The 26870-nt window shown below is 38.0% G+C and overlaps 1 protein-coding gene across 1 annotated transcript in view; it reads left to right on the top strand.

Annotated features, from left to right (window-relative positions):
• LOC123752140 (adhesion G protein-coupled receptor L4) overlaps nucleotides 1–26870 on the top strand; it is a 406311-nt gene that overhangs the window by 343835 nt on the left and 35606 nt on the right. The gene's annotated exons all lie outside the window — the stretch shown is intronic.

A 26870-nucleotide genomic window follows, 5' to 3' on the forward strand; every position in this document is an offset into this window, starting at 1 on the left:
TATGCGTCGTTTTCCGGGTTCAGACTTGTTTTTAATGACATGGTTGGTATAATACTAAAAAGAAACTGTTCATGACTTTTGTGAGACCGAAATCGGATTATGAAGCAGCTGTATGGGGCCCATACTCATGAGACACATAAACTGGAAAAGGTGCAAAGGCTTCTTACAAAATGGCTTCCGAAATAGAAAAACATGAATTATGAAGAGAGACTAGAACCATTAAACATGCTACAACTAGAAGATAGACGAAAAATAGGTGGTATGATCACCACATACAGATTACTAACAGGAATCGATCAAATTGACAAAGAAGAATTACTGAAACCAGCAACTACAAAAACAAGAGGACACAGATTATTGTTTATACAGACACAGACACACTCGGATGGTAATTTTGGGCATAAGAATGAGGTGATTTGATAAAATGCTATGCCCAAGATTACCATCCGAGTGCCGGCGGGGAAGTGGTTCAAATAGCTTCGGCTATCACTTCCTTATGTCCGGTCGTGATGGTCAAGCGGATTAAGGCGTCCTGTAGATACCAGTTGCATTGCTCCTGGCAGTATGGGTTCGAGTCACTTCTGGGGTGTGAGTTTTCAGTCGCATATAGTCCTGAGGACCATTCAGGCTTGTTCGCATTTGCGCTCCTCACATGTGCCCAGAAGAATGAGGTGAATTGATAAAATGCTATGCCCAAGTTTACCATACGAGTGCCGACGGGGAAGTGGTTCAAATAGCTTTGGCTATCACTTCCTTATGTCCGGTCGTGATGGTCGAGCGGATTAAGGCGTCCTGTAGATACCAGTTGCGTTGCTCCTAACAGTATGGGTTTGAGTCACTTTTGGGGTGCGAGTTTTCAGTCGCATATAGTCCTGGGGACCATTCAGGCTTGTTCGCATTTGTGTTCCTCACGTGTGCCCAGAAGAATGAGGTGATTTGATAAAATGCTATGCCCAAGATTACCATCCGAGTGCCGGCGGGGAAGTGGTTCAAATAGCTTCAGCTATCACTTCCTTATGTCCGGTCGTGACGGTCAAGCGGATTAAGGCGTCCTGTAGATGCCAGTTGTGTTGCTCCTGACAGTATGGGTTCGAGTCACTTCTGGGTGTGAGTTTTCAGTCGCATATAGTCCTGGGGACCATTCAGGCTTGTTCACATTTGTGTTCCTCACGTGTGCCCAGAAGAATGAGGCGGTTTGATAAAATGCTATGCCCAAGATTACCATCCGAGTGCCGGCGGGAAAGTGGTTCAAATAGCTTCAGCTATCACTGCCTTATGTCCGGTCGTGATGGTCAAGCGAATTAAGGCGTCCTGTAGATACCAGTTGCGTTGCTCCTGACAGTATGGGTTCGAGTCACTTCTGGGGTGTGAGTTTTCAGTCGCATATAGTCCTGGGGACCATTCAGGCTTGTTCGCATATATATATATATATATATATATATATATATATATATATATATATATATATATATATATATATATATATATATGTATATATATATATATATATATATATATATATATATATGTCGTACTTAGTAGCCAGAACGCACTTCTCAGCCTACTATGCAAGGCCCGATTTGCCTAATAAGCCAAGTTTTCATGAATTAATATATTTTCTCTATTTTTTTTCTTATGAAATGATAAAGCTACCCATTTCATTATGTATGAGGTCAATTTTTTTTTATTGGAGTTAAAATTAACGTAGATATATGACCGAACCTAACCAACCCTACCTAACCTAACCTAACCTACCTTTATAGGTTAGATTAGGTTAGGAAGCCGAAAAAGTTAGGTTAGGTTAGGTTAGGTAGGTTAGGTAGTCGAAAAACCATTAATTCATGAAAACTTGGCTTATTAGGCAAATCGAGCCTTGCATAGTTGGCTGAGAAGTGCGTTCTGGCTACTAGGTACGACATATATATATATATATATATATATATATATATATATATATATATATATATATATATATATATATATATATATATATATATATATATATATATATATATATATGCAACAATGATCACAAAAACACTGAACCAAGTATGCAGAATAACCACATGTGAAAAATAGAAAATGCTTAACGCGTTTTCGGCTAATTCCCCTTCATCAGAGAAAAGTAGAATGAAGATAAGAAAACATTGCTGATCAGACCTTTATATCCGCCTGGGCAGATCTCCTGACCACCAAAAATAAGTGGAGGAAAGGAATTATAAGAAAGAAGGTAACTGCAGAAGGCCTATTGGCCCATACGAGGCAGCTCCTATTAATATCTCCAAGTGCCATGCGTGTTAAATGATTGCTATATTGTTTTGACGTGCTATATTGAGGCTTAAAAAGGGATCCAACTTGTACATACCCGAAGTGGGTTTCCCACTTCGGCCAATCATCAGCCAGATACCCACACCCACGTACAGACTGGCGAAACGACTCAACGGCATGCTGACTCCTTATGTCCTCTGCGCCTTCAGCCTGATGTCTCCAAAGGAATTTGTTGACTTACTGCGGGGAACACGGGCCACAGGAATAAGAGCCTCGTTGGACGTCGAATCACTGTTTACCAACGTACCTGTGGATGAAACAACCGGGATGATAGCGGACAGAGTGTTTCGTGATCCGGCCAGTACTCCTCTTGACATTCTAAAGAAACTACTCCAAGCTTGTACTAAAGGGGAACCCTTCTTGAGCCCGGATGGGCACATGTATAAGCAAGTAGATAGGGTCGCCATGGGTTCTCCCCTAGGTGTCCTGTTTGCGAACTTCTACATGGGTACCATCGAGCAAAAAGTCTTAGTCGACATGAACTTGAAACCCGCCATATACTGCAGGTATGTTGACGACCTTTTTACACAGGTACCTGATGTTAGACATCTGCAGGAGCTGAAGGAGGCATTTGAGCAGAATTCTGTGTGGCGTTTCACTTACAAGATGGAGAAGGATGGGAAGCTGCCCTTTCTAGATGTAACAGTCATGGAAAGGAGCGGAGGTTTCCACACTGCAGTCTACACTAAGGAAACAAACATAGGAATGTGCCTCAATGCCAACAGTGACTGCCCAGACAGGTACAAGAGGAGTGTTGTTAACGCTTATGTCGACCGTGCTCTCAGCCACAGCTCAGGATGGAAGCAAGTCGACGAAGAACTCTGTAGGGTAAGGCAGGTCCTAGTCAACAATGGCTTCTCCAATGGTTTCGTTGAAGACATCATAAGAAGGAAAGTGAAACGCCATGCAACCTCTGAAGAGACAACTAACATAACACCTATACCCCCTATTAGACTATTTTACAGGAACTTCTTTTCCACAGACTCATAAAACGGAGGAAAGGGTCCTGAAAGATATTGTTAATAGAAACGTTATCCGTACAGACAAAAATCAGAAGATACAACTGACGATTTACTATGCAACCAAAAAAACGGCCAGCCTACTCATGAGAAACTCTCCAGACACAAAGAAGAACGCTTTAAAAGAGACCAACGTCGTCTATGCCTTCAAATGCCCTCTTGGGGACTGTAAGCCTAAAAAAACTCAGTATATAGGCAAGACAACAACATCTCTTTCCAGGCGTTTAACGATGCATAAGCAACAGGGCTCCATTAAGGAACATATAATCTCTTCCCACAACCAAACCATCACCAGAGAAATCTTAGCAAACAACACAGAAATCATCGATAGATGCAGCGATAGCAGGCGGCTTGACATCTGCGAGGCACTAGACATCAAGAAGTCAACACCAGCAATCAACAGCCAAATAATGCACAACTATATTCTACCCACTTCAAGACTCCGCTCCAATATAGAAGCATCAAGAAATATGGGCCAATAGGCCCTCTGCAATTACTTCCATTCTTACCTTCAATACCCATTATTTCGTGTTCTGTCTTGTGTTGAAAGTTTGTTTCCACCTCATCCAAAACTGTTGTAACATATCACCTCACCCAAATGCAGGTATAAAAAATCGAAGATGTTTAAGCTCTATTCAGTTAGTTGTGTGTGTGTAAACTAAAGTCTTTGAAAATGTAATAAGTTTTATGAAACGCTCTCAAGTGTCGCGTCAGACTAGAAATAAAAATGAATTTTGGAGAATTGATTTTTCAATTACCATCAACAGTGAAAAGAAACATTAAAAAGATCGAGAAAATTCGTGTTAGAATTATTAATCTTACTTTTTCGGTCATATTTAATATTATATTATATATATATATATATATATATATATATATATATATATATATATATATATATATATATATATATATATATATATATATATATATATATGCGAACAAGCCTGAATGGTCCCCAGGACAATATGCAACTGAAAACTCACACCCCAGAAGTGACTCGAACCCATACTCCCAGGTGAAACACAACTGGTATGTACAAGACGCCTTAATCCACTTGACCATCACGACCGGACAAAATGAGGTGATAGCCGAGGCTATTTGAACCACCCCACCGCCGGCACTCGGATAGTAATCTTGGGCATAGCATTTTACCAAATCACCTCATTCTTTGGGGCACACGTGAGGAACACAAATGCGAACAAGCCTGAATGGTCCCCAGGACAATATGCAACTGAAAACTCACACCCCAGAAGTGACTCGAACCCATACTCCCAGGTGCAACACAACTGGTATGTACAAGACGCCTTAATCCACTTGACCATCACGACCGGACAAAATGAGGTGATAGCCGAGGCTATTTGAACCACCCCACCGCCGGCACTCGGATAGTAATCTTGGGCATAGCATTTTACCAAATCACCTCATTCTTTGGGGCACACGTGAGGAACACAAATGCGAACAAGCCTGAATGGTCCCCAGGACAATATGCAACTGAAAACTCACACCCCAGAAGTGACTCGAACCCATACTCCCAGGTGCAACACAACTGGTATGTACAAGACGCCTTAATCCACTTGACCATCACGGCCGGACAAAATGAGGTGATAGCCGAGGCTATCCTCACGTGTGTTCCTCACGTGTGCCCCAAAGAATGAGGTGATTTGGTAAAATGCTATGCCCAAGATTACTATCCGAGTGCCGGCGGTGGGGTGGTTCAAATAGCCTCGGCTATCACCTCATTTTGTCCGGTCGTGATGGTCAAGTGGATTAAGGCGTCTTGTACATACCAGTTGTGTTGCACCTGGGAGTATGGGTTCGAGTCACTTCTGGGGTGTGAGTTTTCAGTTGCATATTGTCCTGGGGACCATTCAGGCTTGTTCGCATTTGTGTTCCTCACGTGTGCCCCAAAGAATGAGGTGATTTGGTAAAATGCTATGCCCAAGATTACTATCCGAGTGTCGGCGGTGGGGTGGTTCAAATAGCCTCGGCTATCACCTCATTTTGTCCGGTCGTGATGGTCAAGTGGATTAAGGCGTCTTGTACATACCAGTTGTGTTGCACCTGGGAGTATGGGTTCGAGTCACTTCTGGGGTGTGAGTTTTCAGTTATATATATATATATATATATATATATATATATATATATATGTCGTACCTAGTAGCCAGAACGCACTTTTTGGCTTACTATGCAAGGCCCGATTTGCCTAATAAGCCAAGTGTTCCTGAATTAATATATTTTCTCTAATTTTTTTCTTATCAAATGACAAAGCTACCCATTTCATTATGTATGAGGTCAATTTTTTTTTATTGGAGTTAAAATTAACGTAGATATATGACCGAACCTAACCAACCCTACCTAACCTAACCTAACCTATCTTTATAGGTTAGGTTAGGTTAGGTAGCCGAAAAAGTTAGGTTAGGTTAGGTTGGGTAGGTTAGGTATTCGAAAAACAATTAATTCATGAAAACTTGGCTTATTAGGCAAATCGGGCCTTGCATAGTAGGCCAAGAAGTGCATTCTGGCTACTAGGTACGACATATATATATATATATATATATATATATATATATATATATATATATCGTACCTAGTAGCCAGAACGCACTTCTCAGCCTACTATACAAGGCCCGATTTGCCTAATAAGCCAAGTTTTCAGGAATTAATTGTTTTTCGAATACCTAACCTACCTAACCTAACCTAACCTAACTTTTTCGGCTACCTAACCGAACCTAACCTATAAAGATAGGTTAGGTTAGGTTAGGTAGGGTTGGTTAGGTTCGGTCATATATCTACGTTAATTTTAACTCCAATAAAAAAAAATTGACCTCATACATAATGAAATGGGTAGCTTTATCATTTCATAAGAAAAAAATTAGAGAAAATATATTAATTCAGGAAAACTTGGCTTATTAGGCAAATCGGGCCTTGCATAGTAGGCTGAGAAGTACGTTCTGGCTACTAGGTACGACATATATATATATATATATATATGTCGTACCTAGTAGCCAGAACGCACTTCTCAGCTCAGCCTATTATGCAAGGCCCAATTTGCCTAATAAGCCAAGTTTTCATGAATTATTTGTTTTTCGACTACCTAACCTACCTAACCTAACCTATCCTAACTTTTTCGGCTACCTAACCTAACCTAACCTATAAAGATAGGTTAGGTTAGGTTAGGTAGGGTTGGTTAGGTTCGGTCATATATCTACGTTAATTTTAACTCCAATAAAAAAAAATTGACCTCATACATAATGAAATGGGTAGCTTTATCATTTCATAAGAAAAAAATTAGAGAAAATATATTAATTCATGAAAACTTGGCTTATTAGGCAAATCGGGCCTTGCATAGTAGGCTGAGAAGTGCGTTCTGGCTACTAGGTACGACATATATATATATATATATATATATATATATATATATATATATATATATATATATATATATATATATATATAAATATATATATATATATATATAAATATATATATATATATATATATATATATATATATATATATATATATATATATATATAAATATATATATATATATATATATATAAATATATATATATATATATATATATAAATATATATATATATATATATATATAAATATATATATATATATATATAAATATAAATATATATATATATATATATATATATATATATATATATATATATATATATATATATATATATATATATATATATATATATATATATATATATATATATATATATATATATATATATATATATATATATATATATATATATATATATATATTAGTATATTTTGGTAGCAGTCTTTCCTGTAGACATATATTATTAAATATGACCGAAAAAGTAAGATTAATAATTCTAACACGAATTTTTTCAATCTTTCGTACATTTCTTTTCACTGTTGGAGGTAAATAAAAAATCAACTCTCCAAAATTCATTTTTATTTCTAGTCTGACGCGACACGAGCGTGTTTCGTATATATGCATCGTTAAACGCCTAGAAAGAGATGTTGTTGTCTTGCCTATATACTGGGTTTTTTGGAGCTTACAGTTCCCAAGAGGGCAATTTAGTCCTTGTCTAAAGTCTTTGTCTAAAGTCTTTTAGTCTAAAGTCTTTGAAAATGTAATAAGTTTTACGAAACGCGCTTGTGTCGCGTCAGACTAGAAATAAAAATGAATTTTGGAGAATTGATTTTTGATTTACCTCCAACAGTGAAAAGAAATGTACGAAAGATTGAAAAAATTCGTGTTAGAATTATTAATCTTACTTTTTCGGTCATATTTAATAATATATATATATATATATATATATATATATATATATATATATATATATACATATACATATATATATATATATATATATATATATATATATATATATATATATATATATATATATATATATATATATATATATATATATTAAGAGTGCAAGAGTGCCTTGGGATTTCTCAAGGAATTGGGTTCCAAGCTCATTGACGTCACCAGAGACCCAAGGGCTTCCAGTTTTTTATTTCAGCGTCTCAGTGTGGCGATCCAGAGGGGAAATGCTTGCTGCGTCCTCGGTTCCTGTCCAGAAGCGGAGGAGCTTCAAGAGATCCATAACCTTTAGGCATTTGTCTTGTATGTTTTGTAACTTTTAAATACACAATAAAGGAAAAAAAAAAAAAGGGAAGGGGGTGGTAAAAAAATATATATATATATATATATATATATATATATATATATATATATATATATATATATATATATATATATATATATATATATATATATATATATATATATATATATATTTTTATAATATATATATATATAAATATATATATATAAATATATATATATATATATATATATATATATATATATATATATATATATTTTTTTTTTACCACCCCCTTCCCTTTTTTTTTTTTTTTTTCCTTTATTGTGTATTTAAAGGTTACAAAACATACAAGACAAATGCCTAAAGGTTATGGATCTCTTGAAGCTCCTCCGCTTCTGGACAGGAACCGAGGACGCAGCAAGCATTTCCCCTCTGGATCGCCACACTGAGACGCTGAAATAAAAAACTGGAAGCCCTTGGGTCTCTGGTGACGTCAATGAGCTTGGAACCCAATTCCTTGAGAAATCCCAAGGCACTCTTGCCCCAGGGGCCATGCGTCTCAGACGCTATGGGAACAAAGAGGTATTGACCTTCCAGTCGCCTGTACTTGAGTGATTTTGCTGTTTCCCTGTCGTTGGCCGCCCCACCTGCTTAATCAGCTCCGAAGTGTACATAGGTGTCAGCCAGGGTGGATACACATGTGTAGTCCCACACCAACTGTCTACCCTCCTTCCATGGGTATATGGTGATGCCATCAGGGCGAAGTGCGGGGAAATCCGGGTTTTGGACCCCTAGGATGCGAGGTTCTCTCTCCGCTGGGCACCCAGCTGAGACGAGGCTTCTCTTGATGATGTCATTGACCTCGTTGTGTCTTGCATGCCAGCCCTTTGTGCTTCCGCAATGCAACCCATGCAGTCCGTATTGGTCTGCTTCCACCCAGTTGCAAATACACTTGTATTCAGTGTGAATTGGGGCACCAAGGCGGAGGGCCACTGCTACACGAAGGGATTCTGGATCTAGGCGCGTGCCCATTGCTGACATGGGTACTGCCAGGAGGAAGTCTCCTGCATGGGGGGCACGCACTGCTCTGAGGCGGGCTTTCTACTTGTCTGATGTTGCGACGCTGAGCATGGCATCAGCTACTTTTTCCACTAGAGGGTGGTCCCAGCCGGACTGTTTGTGTTGTTTTGTTGGCTCTATAATGGTTGCTGGGGCTGCAAGAACATCCCACTGATTTGAACATTCAGTGAAAGCAGGATCGTGTATTCCTGCTGAATCTCTCAGGGTTGCAGGTAAAATATCTCTGATGAGGTCGTGCGATGCATGAGAGGAGGAAAGGAAGGCTGGTAGAGCAATTTGGGAGGCTGTGCGGACACCAAGGCCGCCGAGTCTTACAGGAAGGGTTGCTTGCTCCCACTGAGAGTCGTCCAATGGCAGGTTCAGGACTTTCACCAGCATGGACCTCAGAAGGGTGTCATACACATTTAACTTAGGGCTGCTGTAGGATGGAGAACATCTCAGAAAGTAGGTCAACTTAGGGAGAGACAGGCATCTTGTAAGGAGAAAGAGAGCATCATGGGCATCAGTCTTGTCAATCCTGTCCTGCATTCTCTTTAGGTCAGTGATTTTTGCAACCAGGACCTCCTCGATTGCTCGTGGGCCAATGGGGGCACCCAGGAGAGTGCAGTCCGGTGGCTCGACAACGAGAATGTCTGGAAGAACATTTTGTATTTGCCCAGTGATGTCTGGGTTGCGGGAGATTATTTCACATTTGGATGCATTGAGAATGAGGCCTAAGGTTGCTCCCTGCTCCTGGATTATATATATATATATATAACAGTCTCCGTGGTTTAGTGGTAAGACACTCGCCTGGCGTTCCGCGAGCGCTATGTCATGGGTTCGTATCCTGGCCGGGGAGGATTTACTGGGCGCAATTCCTTAACTGTAGCCTCTGTTTAACGCAACAGTAAAATGTGTACTTGGATGAAAAAACGATTCTTCGCGGCAGGGGATCGTATTCCAGGGACCTGCCCGAAACGCTACGCGTACTAGTGGCTGTACAAGAATGTAACAACACTTGTATATATCTCAAAAAAAAAAAAAAAATATATATATATATATATATGTATATATATAAATATATATATATATATATATATATATATATATATATATATATATATATATATATATATATATATATATATATATTTATATATGTCGTACCTAGTAGCCAGAACTCACTTTTTGGCCTACTATGCAAGGCCCGATTTGCCTAATAAGCCAAGTTTTCCTGAAATAATATATTTTTTTCAAATTTTTTTCTTATGAAATGATCAACCTACCCATTTCATTATGTATGAGGTCAATTTTTTTTATTGGAGTTAAAATTAACGTAGATATATGACCGAACCTAACCAACCCTACCTAACCTAACCTAACCTATCTTTATAGGTTAGGTTAGGTTAGGTAGCCGAAAAAGTTAGGTTAGGTTAGGTTAGGTAGGTTAGGTAGTCGAAAAACAATTATTTCAAGAAAACTTGGCTTATTAGGCAAATCGGGCCTTGCATAGTAGGCTGAGAAGTGCATTCTGGCTATTAGGTACGACATATATATATATATGACAATGTCAGACCACGGAGGAAAAATGAAACAGGAATTTCCTTAAGTACTTTCGTATATTAATACATCTTCAGAAGGAGTATTACGTCTTCAGAAGACTCCTTCTGAAGATGTATTAATATACGAAAGTACTTAAGGAAATTCCTGTTTCATTTTTCCTCCGTGGTCTGACATTGTCACATTTTTAATCACGTGTTTATTTATTATTAGGCAAATCGGGCCTTGCATAGTAGGCTGAGAAGTGCGTTCTGGCTACTAGGTACGACATATATATATATATATATATATATATATATATATATATATATATATATATATATATATATATATATATATATATATATATATATATATATGTCGTACCTAGTAGCCAGAACACACTTCTCGGCCTACTATGCAAGGCCCGATTTGCCTAATAAGCCAAGTTTTCCTGAATTAATATATTTTCTCAATTTTTTTTCTTATGAAATGATAAAGCTACCCATTTCATTATGTATGAGGTCAATTTTTTTTTATTGGAGTTAAAATTATCGTAGATATATGACCAAACCTAACCAACCCTACCTAACCTAACCTAACCTATCTTTATAGGTTAGGTTAGGTTAGGTAGCTGAAAAAGTTAGGTTAGGTTAGGTAGCCGAAAAAGTTAGGTTAGGTTAGGTAGGTTAGGTAGTCGAAAAACAATTAATTCATTAAAACTTGGCTTATTAGGCAAATCTGGCCTTGCATAGTAGGCAGAGAAGTGCGTTCTGGCTACTAGGTACGACATATATATATATATATATATATATATATATATATATATATATATATATATATATATATATATATATATATATATATATATATATATATATGTCGTACCTAGTAGCCAGAACGCACTTCTCAGGGTTGAAAAATGTAGACTTATTCACGAGAAGAAATTGCGTAACTTGGGTATACCTTCATTTAATATGCAAGGCCCGATTTGCCTAATAAGCCAAGTTTTCCTGAATTAATATATTTTCTCAATTTTTTTTCTTATGAAATGATAAAGTTACCCATTTCATTATGTATGAGGTCAATTTTTTTTTATTTTAGTTAAAATTAACGTAGATATATGACCGAACCTAACCAACCCTACCTAACCTAACCTATCTTTATAGGTTAGGTTAGGTAGCCGAAAAAGTTAGGTTAGGTTAGGTTAGGTAGGTTAGGTAGTCGAAAAACAATTAATTCATGAAAACTTGGCTTATTATGCAAATCGAGCCTTGCATAGTAGGCTGACAAGTGCGTTCTGGCTACTAGGTACGACATATATATATATATATATATATATATATATATATATATATATATATATATATATATATATATATATATATATATATATATATATTTATATATATATATATTTTTAAGATGAATAGGAAAACCAGGGATATACTGAACATCTTGAATCAGAATCTTTACTTTAAAAAACATAACGTTTCGAATACTTCTCGTATTCATCATCAGATCTAAAAGAAAAAACAGAAAACACAGTCAAATAGCTGGTAAACAAAGAACTCATACTGAATATAATTGCCTATCAAAGAAAGGAAAAAGCTTAAAAAACAAAACACTTAAGCGCACTTAAAGTGATCAATACAAATAAAACTTATTAACTGTCACATATATTAAAACTAATTTAAAATCCATTAAACTACAAGATGAAATTTATAACTACTAAAACAAACCATTCTATTAAACTTACGTGAAGTGATCAGAAGTGAAACTTGATACCTAACACATAGATACTAAACACTATAACAAATATTTATATAATGACTACAAATCTACAAAAAATGTATGTAAAATACAAACAGAATAAACGACAATTATAAAGTACTAACCAAAATCTTATAAAAAACTCAAATATACCAAAAATTAAATACCAAAAAATGTATTATATATCCTAAAGTGTTTAAAGTGTATTCCGACAAATTTGCGTTGACAAGTGAATATAATTCTTGGTTATTAAGATTGTTGGACTTTGAAATATCTGAAAAGCAGAAGCGGGTAAATAAGCTGAAAAGTGAATTACACGTGAACTTGGAGAAATTCAAGATCTTGGTTTCCTGGGTTGATTTTGCATCTTTAAAATGTAAATATGAAAATTGTAATGAAAAAAGGGTTGAAAAATGTAGACTTATTCACGAGAAGAAATTGCGTAACTTGGGTATACCTTCATTTAATTCGGTGGACCCTGATAAGGTGGTTTTCAATTTTTCAAAGAGAGTTCTGTCTCCCATTGAGAAAGAACTTCTCTCTCTAGGGTTAGACTTCGGGTTGACATGTAAAAAACCTAAATTTGTTAATCATTTTTTAGGTTTTGAGCGGTTATGCAACACATTGAAAACTTGTACCCTAAGGACTGGTACAAATTATAGTTGGACCAATATCATCAGTACTGTTTCCTCCTTAGCACATGAAGTCTTTAACGACTTTGGTAAATATAGATCTACATTCCCTCCTTTTGACAAAAGGAAATTGGAGTGTATTAAAGGCTTAAAGAATGATAGGAGTATTTGCATTACCAGGCCAGATAAAGGTAGGGGTATAGTAGTTTTGGACAAGTTAGAGTATGTTAATAAGGTGGAAAGGTTGTTAGAAGACCCCTCTAAATTTACGTTGGTTGATATAGACCCATTCTCGTATATTTTGAAATGTGAGGATAAACTGAATAGAGTTTTAAGAAGTTTGAAAGACTCTCTTTTCGATTATACTAAATTACTTGCAACTGGCTCTAAGCCTGGCATCTTATATGGGTTACCTAAGGTTCATAAAACAGGTATACCGATTCGTCCTATTTTATCAGCGATTGGCACTTTTAATTATAAACTGGCTAAGTTTCTGGTTCCATTATTAGAACCATTAACGCATAATGAATTTACTGTGAGAAATTCTCAGGATTTTGTAAAAGAACTTTCCTCTTTAAATTTTGAGTTCCCAACTATAATGGCCAGTTTCGATGTTGAATCACTTTTTACTAATATTCCTCTGTTGGACACCATTGATATCTGTGTAAGTCAATTATTTGCTGACACTAACTTAGTGTCTGGATTTTGTAGTAAAATATTCAGACGGCTGTTAGAAATAGCAGTTAAAGACTCCATCTTTATGTTTAATAATATTTATTATAAACAAATTGATGGAGTAGCAATGGGGTCTCCTTTAGGTCCTGCACTGGCTAATGCTTTTTTGAGTTTTCACGAAATAAATTGGCTTGATAATTGTCCTTCGGCCTTTAAACCAGTCTTGTACAGAAGATATGTAGATGACACTTTTTTGTTGTTTAGGGACCAATGTCATATTGAGAAATTTAGAGAGTATCTTAATGCACAACATAGTAATATACGGTTTACTGCAGAGTGTGAAGTTGATAATTCATTGTCGTTTCTTGATGTAAAAGTGAATAACCTCAATGGGTTCAACACTAATGTTTTTAGGAAACCAACCTTTACTGGTTTAGGTTTAAATTTTAATTCCTTTGTTCCTGATATTTTTAAGAAAAATGCTATTAACACTCTACTGAATAGGGCCTTTGTTTTATGTTCTAATTGGAATAACTTTGATCAGGAAATTAATTTTCTTGTGAAATTTTTTTCAAATAATGGTTATCCTGTGCATATGGTTTATACTTTTATAAGGAATTTCTTAAATAAGAAGTTTCACCCATCGTGTAGGATTACTACAGTGGAAAGGGATCTTAAATATATTAAATTACCATTTTATGGCAGTATTAGCTTTTCTGTAAGGAGTCGTTTGAGGAGACTGTTGCAGCAGTGTTATCCTCAAGTAGACTTTAGATTTATTTTTGTCAACACAAATACCATAGGCTCTTATTTTAAATTTAAAGATAAAGTGCCTATCCCCTTGTGCTCAAATGTCGTATATATGTATAATTGTTCCAGCTGTAATGCTGGATATGTCGGGAGTTCCATTCGGAACTTTAAGATTAGGATACTTGAGCACCGGGGATTATCTTTTAGGACTGGATTACCATTGTCTAAACCAGCATTTTCGGAGATTAGAAACCATTGTTATGAGTTTGATCATTCTCTGCTGGAATCTGATTTTAAAATTCTGGACACTTGTATGAATGGCCAGTCAGATTTGAGAGTAATGGAATCCTTATATATAAAGGAGCTGCGGCCTCTGTTAAATAGCAACCTTTCGGCTGTTCAATTGTACACTGTATAGTGCACAGTAGGCCCTGTAATTTGATTTTTAGTTTATTTTGGTAGTTTAATTTTGTTTAGTTTACCATGTCTTTGCCCTTTCTTACTTATTTCAAGTCCTAACATTGTACATTAATATAATCTTTTATTTAGGATATATAATACATTTTTTGGTATTTAATTTTATTTAATATTTGAGTTTTTTATAAGATTTTGGTTAGTACTTTATAATTGTCGTTTATTCTGTTTGTATTTTACATACATTTTTTGTAGATTTGTAGTCATTATATAAATATTTGTTATAGTGTTTAGTATCTATGTGTTAGGTATCAAGTTTCACTTCTGATCACTTCACGTAAGTTTAATAGAATGGTTTGCTTTAGTAGTTATAAATTTCTTCTTGTAGTTTAATGGATTTTAAATTAGTTTTAATATATGTGACAGTTAATAAAATTTATTTGTATTGATCACTTTAAGTGCGCTTAAGTGTTTTGTTTTTTAAGCTTTTTCCTTTCTTTGATAGGCAATTATATTCAGTATGAGTTCTTTGTTTACCAGCTATTTGACTGTGTTTTCTGTTTTTTTCTTTTAGATCTGATGATGAATACGAGAAGTATTCGAAACGTTATGTTTTTTAAAGTAAAGATTCTGATTCAAGATGTTCAGTATATCCCTGGTTTTCCTATTCATCTTAAAATTAAGATTCCCGAAGGGAACATCGATCATAAATATATATAAATTGTTACGGACCCGAGTCCAGCGTCAGAGCACGGAGCAGTGACGACAACGCCATCTGTGAGTCTGCTCCCGAAACCCACTCCAAATGGACAGCGCCATCTAGTGAGGACGGGATATACCGGCCACAGGTGTTGGATTCCCGTCTTAATCAGCTCATAACGTAGCCGCTGCTGACCTCTGGTGAGGTGGCGCTTAGACAGCAACGCCATCTATGGAGTGGAGAGGTGGACGTTTGTGTCTAAGCCTGTAAGTCAGGTTCCCTAGAGCGTCCCAAGTACTAATGACGTGTCTGATTGCAGAGTCGACCTGGGACTGCTGTATTGGACGATGGATCAGTCTACCCAAGGCAGCCAAGGTCTCTTCACGAGTCTGCTGAAGAAGCTGTGAGTCACCCCCGGACGAACACTGTTGAGAGTATTAGCCTGCCTGTGACGTGGCAGTATCAGGAATCGCCTTATCCGGGGCTGGCTAGTGGAAGAGACTAGCCACTGTGGTGCTTAGTGAGGAGCGTGATCAGTGGGATCACACGAGGTTCCTGCCTAGGGCTCGCAACCCTAGTATCGGTCGTGGAGTGGCCTACACAGCGGAGCTGATCGGAACCTGCCAGCTACAGGCTGGATTGTGGTTGAAGGCCTCCAAGATGGAGCACCCAGTGGAACTGTGATTTGGCTGGCCTGTGGCTAGGGTAGATTCGCCAAGAGAATCATAGAGGATTCATCGTGAGCACCGTGGAGCATCCTATGTCTTCGGAGGAAGACAAGCTTGTACATAATCGTGTAGTAATAACCCCCGTGTGCAACTGTTATATATTTATTTATGGTGGTGGTGAATATATATATAAATCAGAACATTTGTAACCCTCCCCCTTTAATTTACCTTGCGTTACGGAACACACCCCTTGAAAGCCTCTACTAACTTTGGGCCGGATTCCGAAACTCTAATAACATCAGAGAAGAACCCGGTTGCGTCCCAATAGGGCCGTAACATATATATATATAATTTATATATATATATATATATTTATATATATTTATATATATATATATATAATTAATATATATATATATATTTATATATATATATATATATATATATATATATATATATATATATATATATATATATATATATATATATATATATATATATGGCCTACTCTGCCAAAGCACAGGGGGATGGCACTCGAGGCACAGTGAAGTTAACGACATCATCAAGAGGAGCCTCACCACAGCTGGATGCCCAGCTGAAAGAGAGCCCCGTTACCTAACGCCCCGTAACTCTGATGCTCTTATTGGTCGCCCGGATGGTATCACAGTGAACCCCTGGAAGAATGGCAAGCAGTTGGTATGGGACTACACGTGCGTATCAACCCTGGCTAACACCTACATTAACCTCAGTGTTGCACAACCAGGTGGCGCTGCCACCCACAGGGAAGCAGCCAAATCCCGTAAGTATAGAGAACTGGATCACCACTACAATTTTGTCCCCATTGCTTCTGAGACGCTCGGCGCCTGGGGTAAAAGTGCTACCAGTTTTTTGAAGGAACTGGGTTCTAGGCTCATTGAAACAACAAGGGACCCGAGAGCTGCAAGCTTTCTTTTCCAGCGCCTCAGTGTGGCGATACAGAGGGGAAATGCGCACTGCATCCAGGGTTCCTGCCCGCCATCTGAGGAGCTGGAGGAACTCGACAACCTATGACAACCATCTTTGTAACCCATATGTAACTCCTTTTTTGTAACAAAGTTCAAATAAAGTAAATATATATGTGTACATACAAAAGAATGGGGGTGGTAGGAGAAGATAATATTAGTGTTCAGTGAGAAACCACAAGGTCTCCTCTGAATACTTTTTATTTTCTTCTCCGAGGCTATGGGTCCCCACATTGGCACCAGAGGTGGTACCCTCACAAACTTTAAAAAAAAAAAAAAAAAAAAATATATATATATATATATATATATATATATATATATATATATATATATATATATATATATATATATATATATATATATATATATATATATATATTGGTGTATACTGGCAGCAGGTTTTCTTTCAAACATGTTTCATTGAATATGACCGCATATTCTGTATTTTTTATTTTTTGGTTTAGGGCTTCTATCCCTCTAACTATTTTCTTAGCATCAGGGCTTAATTGAAATAGGAGTTCTCCAAAACTCATTTTCGTACTTTTAAGGTGAAGAAAAGAAGTGATTTACTATAGAGTGTATTACACTTATTTGTATAATTTGCACGACGTTTCGAACCTCCATGGTTCATTCTCAAGTGAACAGATCTTACAATACTAGTTGATTTTATACCCGCATTAGGTCAGGTGATAATACAATGAAGGTGAAAAACATGGGGGGGATACATAAGGGATAAACATAGGGGCTGCAGAAGGCTTATTGGCCCATACGAGGCATCTCCTATCTAAACACAAAGATTAATCCAGTGTAATTGGCCTGTTATGTTGGACATTGTCTTCTGTGTTGGCATCGATATGTTCTTGTCTTGTCCTTACTCTCATGGTGGGTAGAGTAAATAGTTCCGTGATTTGGGTGTTCATGGTAGGTCGCTCTATTCTTATGTGAATTGCCTCAAGAATTTGTAATCTTCTTGAAGATTACAAATTCTTGAGGCAATTCACATAAGAATAGAGCGACCTACCATGAACACCCAAATCACGGAACTATTTACTCTACCCACCATGAGAGTAAGGACAAGACAAGAACATATCGATGCCAACACAGAAGACAATGTCCAACATAACAGGCCAATTACACTGGATTAATCTTTGTGTTTAGATAGGAGATGCCTCGTATGGGCCAATAAGCCTTCTGCAGCCCCTATGTTTATCCCTTATGTATCCCCCCCATGTTTTTCACCTTCATTGTATTATCACCTGACCTAATGCGGGTATAAAATCAACTAGTATTGTAAGATCTGTTCACTTGAGAATGAACCATGGAGGTTCGAAACGTCGTGCAAATTATACAAATAAGTGTAATACACTCTATAGTAAATCACTTCTTTTCTTCACCTTAAAAGTACGAAAATGAGTTTTGGAGAACTCCTATTTCAATTAAGCCCTGATGCTAAGAAAATAGTTAGAGGGATAGAAGCCCTAAACCAAAAAATAATAAATACAGAATATGCGGTCATATATATATATATATAAACCAAATTTGGAGATCCTTGTGAACGCAAACATCCTGCCTCGCTGGCCAGCTACCCTGACTCACCTACCCTACGCTCTCACTCACTCTCCCACAGTCTCACTCACTCTCACTTACTTTCCTATAATCTCATTCACTGTCACACACTCTCCCACATTCTCACTCACTTGCACTCACACACTCTCACTCACTCTCCCACACTTTCACACACTCTCACTCTCACACACACTCTCACTCACTCTCCCACAGTTTCACTCACTCTCCCAAACTCACTCACTCTCCCACACTCTCACTCATTCTCCCCCACACTTTCACTCACTCTCTCACATTCTCACTCACTCACTCTCCCATACTCTCACTCACTCTCCCGAACTCGCACACTCTAATATCTAATATTTCTAATGTCTCTGTAGCCAAATGAACTACAGAGATATTAGAAAGAATTTTTTTTTAGTATCAGAGTGGTTAACAAGTGGAATGTATTCGGCAGTGATGTGGTGGAGGCTGACTCCATACACAGTTTCAAGTGTAGATATGATAGAGCCCAATAGGCTCAGGAACCTGTACACCACTTGATTGATAGTTCAGAGGCAGGGCCAAAGAGCCAGAACTCAACCCCCACAAGCACAATTAGGTGAGTACACTCTCACTAACTCTCCCACACTCACTCACTCTCTAAATCTTAAAAAACTGTGTCTCAAGAATATATGTTTTTAGTTATCTCTAAAGGTTTTAATATCATTAGAAATATATATTTATTAAATAGTTAGTGTTACCTTTGTGGCACCATTTAAAAACGTCCACAAATGATTTGTGTTTGCTGGGACCTCCCTTATTTTTTTATTTTTTATTTTATGACTTTGTGATACAGTTTATAGAAAACACACACATTTAACAATCACTGTTCGAAGACCTCATCCAACTCTTTGGATGTGGGGGTGTGTGCCCAAGATACAGCAAGCATTACCACTCCATCATTCAAGAACCAGATGTTATGCTAACTGCACGTCTTTGTGACCTGCTTGATGACTAAGCAGAAACGGAGAGAAGCAAGGGGGTCACCCTGTTAGACGCCTTCTCGCGAGTCAATTTCATATTCTCCAAAAAGTAGCTTTAGGTTCATACTGTAGAATGAATGTACAAATGGGAAGAAAGAAGGGAAGTGCCAATGATCAGCCCGGAGTGCAGCATCTCTTCATACCAAACTGAAGGCATTTTTTAAACTCTAAGTTGATAAGAGCCTTTTCGTGTGTGATGATAGCAATAAAATCTCGAGCAGCGTGAGCTGCCACCTCGCTTCTTTGAGGGATGCTGAACCTCAGCTATTATGGTTTTAGCATGTTGGCCGCTGCCTGGTTAACTGTTCTTGCAGCAGCCTTTGTGATAAGTCGCCTGGAGAGAATTGCCCACAGCTATTGGTATGATCCCTTCCTCAATTTTACTTAGAGCACAGAGAGATGCTCTAAAAAAGATAGGTCTTATGGCCTCTGGTATGTTGTTAGCTAGACATATGTTGGAGAATCTAGTTAGATTAGTCTAGTAAATGATATATATTTTTGACAGCAGAATGCTGATTTTCCGCATTACGTTACATTGTGTGTTACTAGGAGTAAACGGTTACACAGTAACACTAGCATTGATTTGATTTGTTATAAGAATATTGAAGACTGCCTTAAGCTTGTTGTTGATGCTACTTTTAACCTGTTACTGGGGAAAGAATGACGTTTGCATGTTGGTCACATTACGTTATATATTAGGTAGACACGTTTTACATTTCAAAATTATATTTATTTTGGACAAACAGAAATTATATTTCCAACATAAATTATATTTATTTTGGACAACAGAAAGCTTATTTTCCGCATAACGTTACATTGTGTGTTACAAGGACTAAACAGTTACAAAGTAATAGAACCATGTTTGCAAGATGGTCTCGTTACGTTATAAGGTGAAAACACGCACTAGCATTGATTTAATTTGTTATAAGAAGATTGAAGACTGGTATACGACGAGGCTAGTTACTCTTGAAGTTATTTGGGGAAAGAACGATGTTTGCACATTTTTTAAATATTTTTATTATTGTCGTTGTAAATGTCTTAGTGTTTAATAAAGAATAAAAATATATATAAAATAGGTTTACACCCATAACTACTTATTTGTTCTGAATACCGAGACATGCATGTAAGTGCCACCGTTTAGTGTAAGGTGCTGGAGGGAGCACGCGAGGGCTATGGTGGGTATTGTTGACATAATACTCGCCCCTTCCCCTCCTACTCATCTACCTCAGTCACCCGACCGCCATCAAAGAGGTAGGCCGCCCGAATGCCCACTTCCCCATCCATGTGGTATCCCCTCATGCGCTATACGGTGGCGTGTGACATCCTGCTGCGAACACCCATGTATGACACCTAACTAATGTCTCCTCTTACATCCTGTGTTGAAGACCTAGGAAGCAGATGGCAGAGGCGATAGCAGCGGCGGACTGGGATGGTGAGAATGTTATGCGTTTTTGGTAAAATATACACACTTCACTCTGTCATCTGTCCTTTCCTATATACTACAGACATATTGTTTAAAAACACGAGAGTGTGTGGCACACTACCACTGCTAGCCAGCCAAAGATCCTGGGTGGGCCTCTTCACTTCCCCTTCCCCCCTCACCTGCTTCACACGCCCTTCTCTAACCGTACACTTAAAAATACTCGGCCTCCTAGGCATGTCTTTCCATGGGAGGGCCCCCCCATCTCTCCTCCCTTAACATATCCTTCTTTTTCCTACATACTTTTATTTAACGACATATATCCACATGTTTAACTCTACGTTACATACTCATACACATTCATCTTACAACTACTACTCATGCTCACCTGTTCCCATACATAAACGTTTACCCCAACGACTCACAACCCCCCACATGACAACGACCTGGCGCTCGGAGTCACTCACCGCATTCCCACAAACACCCCGCCCGATGGTGCACGCGCACCCCCGGAAACCCCCCTAAAACCGTATGACTACGGACGTGTGCAACACCTCTGCTGGTGTCGATTGAATCCGAATTGACTCACCTGTGCAGGTGTTGTGCAAGGTCGTAGTCATAATTTACGCTACTGATACCAATCGTCTTTGCCTCTTCACTGATACTGTTTAAGCATTTGGGTGCCAGGCGCACCACATCCCTTCCTTTTATGATGACGACAGTCATCTGCGTAGTTTAGCAGCCTGCAATGTTGAGGGAGTTACAGCCTCATTATTCTTTCCATTAAACAGTTGAAGAGAAGGGGGCAGAGTCATTGCGCCTCACTGTGTTGTTCAATTTTCATGACTTTTGTATTCAGAGACTTTGTCATGAAGTTTTACTCTTGCTTCTATGTTTATAAGAGCAGGAGGCCTTTGACCTCTTTGTCGATGAGGCAGCAGGGAATAGCTGGGTCGCTAGCCAGTTCAAAGGCTTTCTCGAGGTTCAGGAATATCAGCATTCCTGGTCTGTCATTCAAGTGGGCTAACAGAGTTGTAATACATTCCACTGTGTCAACTCTTCTTCTCTAGGCATACATATCATGGTGCAGTTTAGGCACTTTCCACTCAAGTCTGTTGAGTACCATTCTGTCAGCCATCTTGGCTGCATAGCTTTGGAGAGAGATGGGCCTGGGATTAGCTGGATCTTTAAGTTTTGGGATCGGCACTATGTGTGCCCTATTCCAAGCTGTAGGTCTAGTTTGAGAAGTTCAGGCTTAACTTATTAACCTAAAGTATGCAGTGTCTTCCTCTGAATCGAGGTTTCTAATCCTTTTATAGGTTATTTTGTCGTCTCCAGGGGATGGATCCTTGGAGTTTTTCTTAGCCCGATTGAGCTCATCCAGTGTAAAAGGGGTATTAGCATCAGAGACCTCTGCACATGTTGTAAGGATTCTGTGATACCGTTCTTCCTCTAATTCTGTCTGCACTGCTGATACATCTGGTGGAAGCTGATTACTGGCTGCTCTTTTTGCAAACCTGGTTGTCAGTACTTCTGCTTCCTGATGCAGATCCTTAGGGTGTGGGGGCTTTAGGTGTTTTATTTCCTTTGGCCCGGAGTATTTGCTGCCACATCTCTCCAAGAGAGGTGTGTTCATTCAAATGGGAACCCCATTCTAGTAAATTTTGTTCTTTTATTAGCCTGGTCTCTTGATGCACATGTTCCTTGACCTCACAAAGTAAGGTCCTGTTGCGGTCACTGGGCTGCCTTTTGTATCGCTTCCTTGTGCTGTTGAGTCAATGAAGGAGTTCTTTGACACGTTCGAAATAGTACCAGTGAACTTTGTGGTGTCTGGTGAACTGTTTTTTCAGTGGGTTGAGTAGTTGGCTGCACTTTGAATCACTTCAACAAAATCTTGCTTTGTCTGATTAATGTCTTCTGGAACATCATAGTTTCTATGCCACTCTGAAATGATGTTTTGAAATCGGTCCCATTTTGCTAAAGCAAGGTTCCACACTTCAGATAGAGGTGGGGGTGGGGTGGGTAGATCTAACTTAAGTCAATTTGGACCCCATAGTGGTCGCTTGTGAATGTCAGCTCAACTGACCATGTTGCTGCATCTCTTAGGGAGGCTGAAACGAAAGTAAGGTCTAGTCTACCTCCTTGAATGTGGGTTGGTTCATTCCTGTTTAGGATTTGGATTTGTGTTAGCTGGTCTAGTAGATGTACTATGTGAGTGTCGGCATCATTTGTTGAGTTCGATCCCAGTGCCAATCGATGATGGACATTAAGATCACCACAAATGATTGTTTGATGTAGTCATGTGTCCAAATAACATAAAGAGATCCATTCACCACGTGGAGGCCTATAAACAATAAACACTTCAAGTTTGTTGTGTCTTAGCTCAATGGATACTCCCATCACCTTTGTCCCTGGACCAAAATTGGGTGGGCTGGTTATGGGCTTGAAGATCAGGTCACATTTCACATAGATGGCACATCCCCTGGATTGCCCGTTGACATATGGAAGGAAGAAGCCTCAATAGCCTGAGATTTTAGGTTCTACTCTGTCACGAAGCAAGCTCTCCTGTAGTATCAGGATGTCTATGCATTTGATTGCTGCAATGCATTGCAAGTTTTGCAATTTTGTGCGCATCTCTTGAGCATTGAATTGCACGATCTTTAGTCCTTTAGGTTGTTGGAATTTGCTGATATTACCGTGGTATCCATGGAGTCTGATGATATCACCATGGAAGTTGAAACTGGAGTTGAGGATCTTGGTGTACCTGAAATTGACTCATCAAGGTCGCTTTCAGAAATACTGGAATCTACCTGTTTTTTTAGGAGAGTGTCTCCTGTCCTGCGTTCTTGAAGGTGAGTATATTTTTTTTTTCAAATTTCTTGAGCTTTTGCTCAAATGTCTTTTGAATCTTTGTGGTTTGCTTGATACCGTGTATCGACAGCAAACTTTCGACCAGTTCCGTGACCCTCTGGCCTTAAAAGGGCCACCACTTACGGGCTATTCATGCCCGTGCCACCTTTTGGGTGGCTTAATCTTCATCAATCAATCAATCTCCATCATCACAATCGACTTGAGAATGGTCCAGGACGGACTGAAACGTCGTCGTCCCTTCTCCTTCTAGTGTATGGTCTGGTCAACATTCTTCAACCACGTTATTGTGACTCATCGCCTGCATCCAGGCTGCATATGTTGTCTCACTCAGCCAGGTAACAGGTCCGTAAGTGTTTACTGAATGTGGAAATCATATCTTGTGACAATATTTCCAGTTAGTTTAAAGTTTTTCATTGTAAAAGTAAATAACAATACGATCATCAAGACCGTCTGTTGGGAATTTCCAACACCGAATACAACACTGTTGTATTCTCATTACTTATTACTAACTATACTAATTATTTTAGTAAGTAAAATTAAGAACACGTAGAATTCTCATGTACTAATAATTTCACCTGTGCAGTAGGCTAGAATTCTCACGTCACCCGACGCCAGTATTGCGTCAGATTTCATTACAATAAACACATTATATCCAATGTATTTGAGAATTAAATTCGATTCTCTATAACTAAGGCATTCTGTATGATAATTAATTACAGATGAATTGACCTCCAACTAAAAGCCGAATAGAGCGTTGGAGTCATAGCGATTATCTAGTAATAAAAGTTAACGTCAAGAGTGAATGCCATGGGGAGACATTAATTCCTCTCCCTTATATATTTACTATCTTTAAATTGGCAAATAATAATATTTTCCTCTTCTAAATAATAAACCCGTCCAGTCTTCAACATTTCAAGCGTAAATGCGAGATATATTAATGTTCGTGACAATAATTTGTTTTATGAACGCGGGACGCGGCGTGGGTTGAGGAAGCTTGCAGTACGTGTGTGGAGAAGCTCTGAGGCTGACCTGCTCGTACCGTACTCACGAGGAGACGCCATTGCCCAGCCATTAGGGTAGACGTTATCCATCCTCAGATGAAAGTCGCCACTGTGAGGCGTGAATAACCTTGCAGATAATATCTTCAACTGGTGCTGGTGTCATATAAGGAACCTTTTTTAACCTGGTTCTTGACGACACGTGACCGGCCAGTGAAGCGCGCCACTATCCAGGATAGGCTTAGCAAGAGCCTGGGGACGCGAATTTCGGCAATCTTAAAACTTATACAGTGCCCTTTCAGCTAAGTATATTCCCTTTATGTGATGCATCTTGTAAAGTGTTTTGTAGTAGCTGGGTGATTGACCGTTACGACGCACGATAACATCTAATAACAGGTTATTAAATTTGTCACCTGTAACTCTCAATTTCTTGAATATAGAGATTCAGTAGTTAAATTAGTTGCTACTGTAAATATTTGTCCTGCAGCACGTGAGAAGAATTCTCCCTGCCGCCTTCTCCCATGTTAATCCGTCCCATTCGTCAGCCAACCGAGTCCAGAGAATTAGAGGAAACGTCGTGGCTTACCTAAAGGAATCATCTTTAAGCTAAGATTCTTTATATTCATTCATGAATTTATTACAATTATTTATATGCAGAATTCCTCAGGATTAACATGTGTTTATTTTGACTCTCATTACTATACTTATAATCTATGTTCCCATTCATGGTAATGACATTAGTTTCACTATAATTCATAGGATTAGATTATTATTATTTGGATTAGTGAACGAACCACACTAGTTCCTGGACGTACTTACCTCCAGTAATAACCCCCCAATGTAGGTGTTTGAGGGTTTGATTCATTTAATTATACAGCCCATTAATTATTTCAATGATCATATTCTCTAGTATTTTGTCCATAGTTACTGGCTCATCTAGGAATTATCTAATGATCAGAAATTCTCAGTTTCCCTCTTTACTATAAAAGCGGGTGGTCCTTCGTAATTTAATTTACTACATTAATATTTAAATAATCAGATTCAAGCCCCAAATATCCCACATTATGGTCCTTATCGAACCGGATAGGCATTAAATTAATAATTAAAATATTAATCATTAATAACTAATCCTTGTGTGATAGAAGCTAGACTAACTATTTAATTAATTGTGTCAACTAACAGTGTAACACATCAGTTAGCCTAGATCACACTAATATTGCTACTTTCACCTCATGTATAAGGTAGCTTTAGTGGGTCATAGCCAATTACCCACAACATCTAGACCTACACTTCATACTGAAGTAGAATCTTTAGGTCACCAAGAGCAACAGCTCATAACCTTATATTAATCACTAACACCAATTAAGTGTTAACCATTTAGGCTATACCAATGTTTCAATGTATGGCTGTCAGCAGACTGTCCATTATAGCCTGAATCCATGTTAAAGTTAGTGCTTCACTCAAGTCAGTGGATCATTAACATGTAGGGATCCAGTATACTAATATAAATTACTGATCTCATACTAGTTAATCATTACTAACCCTGATAATATTTTATTCCACCATTAGGAGTACATTCAGGAGTTAGATAATATTTACGGCAGTAGAATACTTGCCAAACACAATTAATTCTTTTGTGTTCATTTAATTTCTTATACACATAATTACACAAGTGTATATTATATAAAATACAAAAAAAACAAAAACACAGCACAATTATTTGCACATTACTGCACCATAATATAATCTTTGCCAACCTTCATTAGGTAGCAATTTAGGCTGTGATTGTGTTGAATCTGGCACAAGCACAGACTA

The sequence above is a fragment of the Procambarus clarkii genome, chromosome 15 (assembly GCF_040958095.1).
Source record: "Procambarus clarkii isolate CNS0578487 chromosome 15, FALCON_Pclarkii_2.0, whole genome shotgun sequence".
Taxonomy (NCBI): Eukaryota; Metazoa; Arthropoda; class Malacostraca; order Decapoda; family Cambaridae; genus Procambarus; species Procambarus clarkii.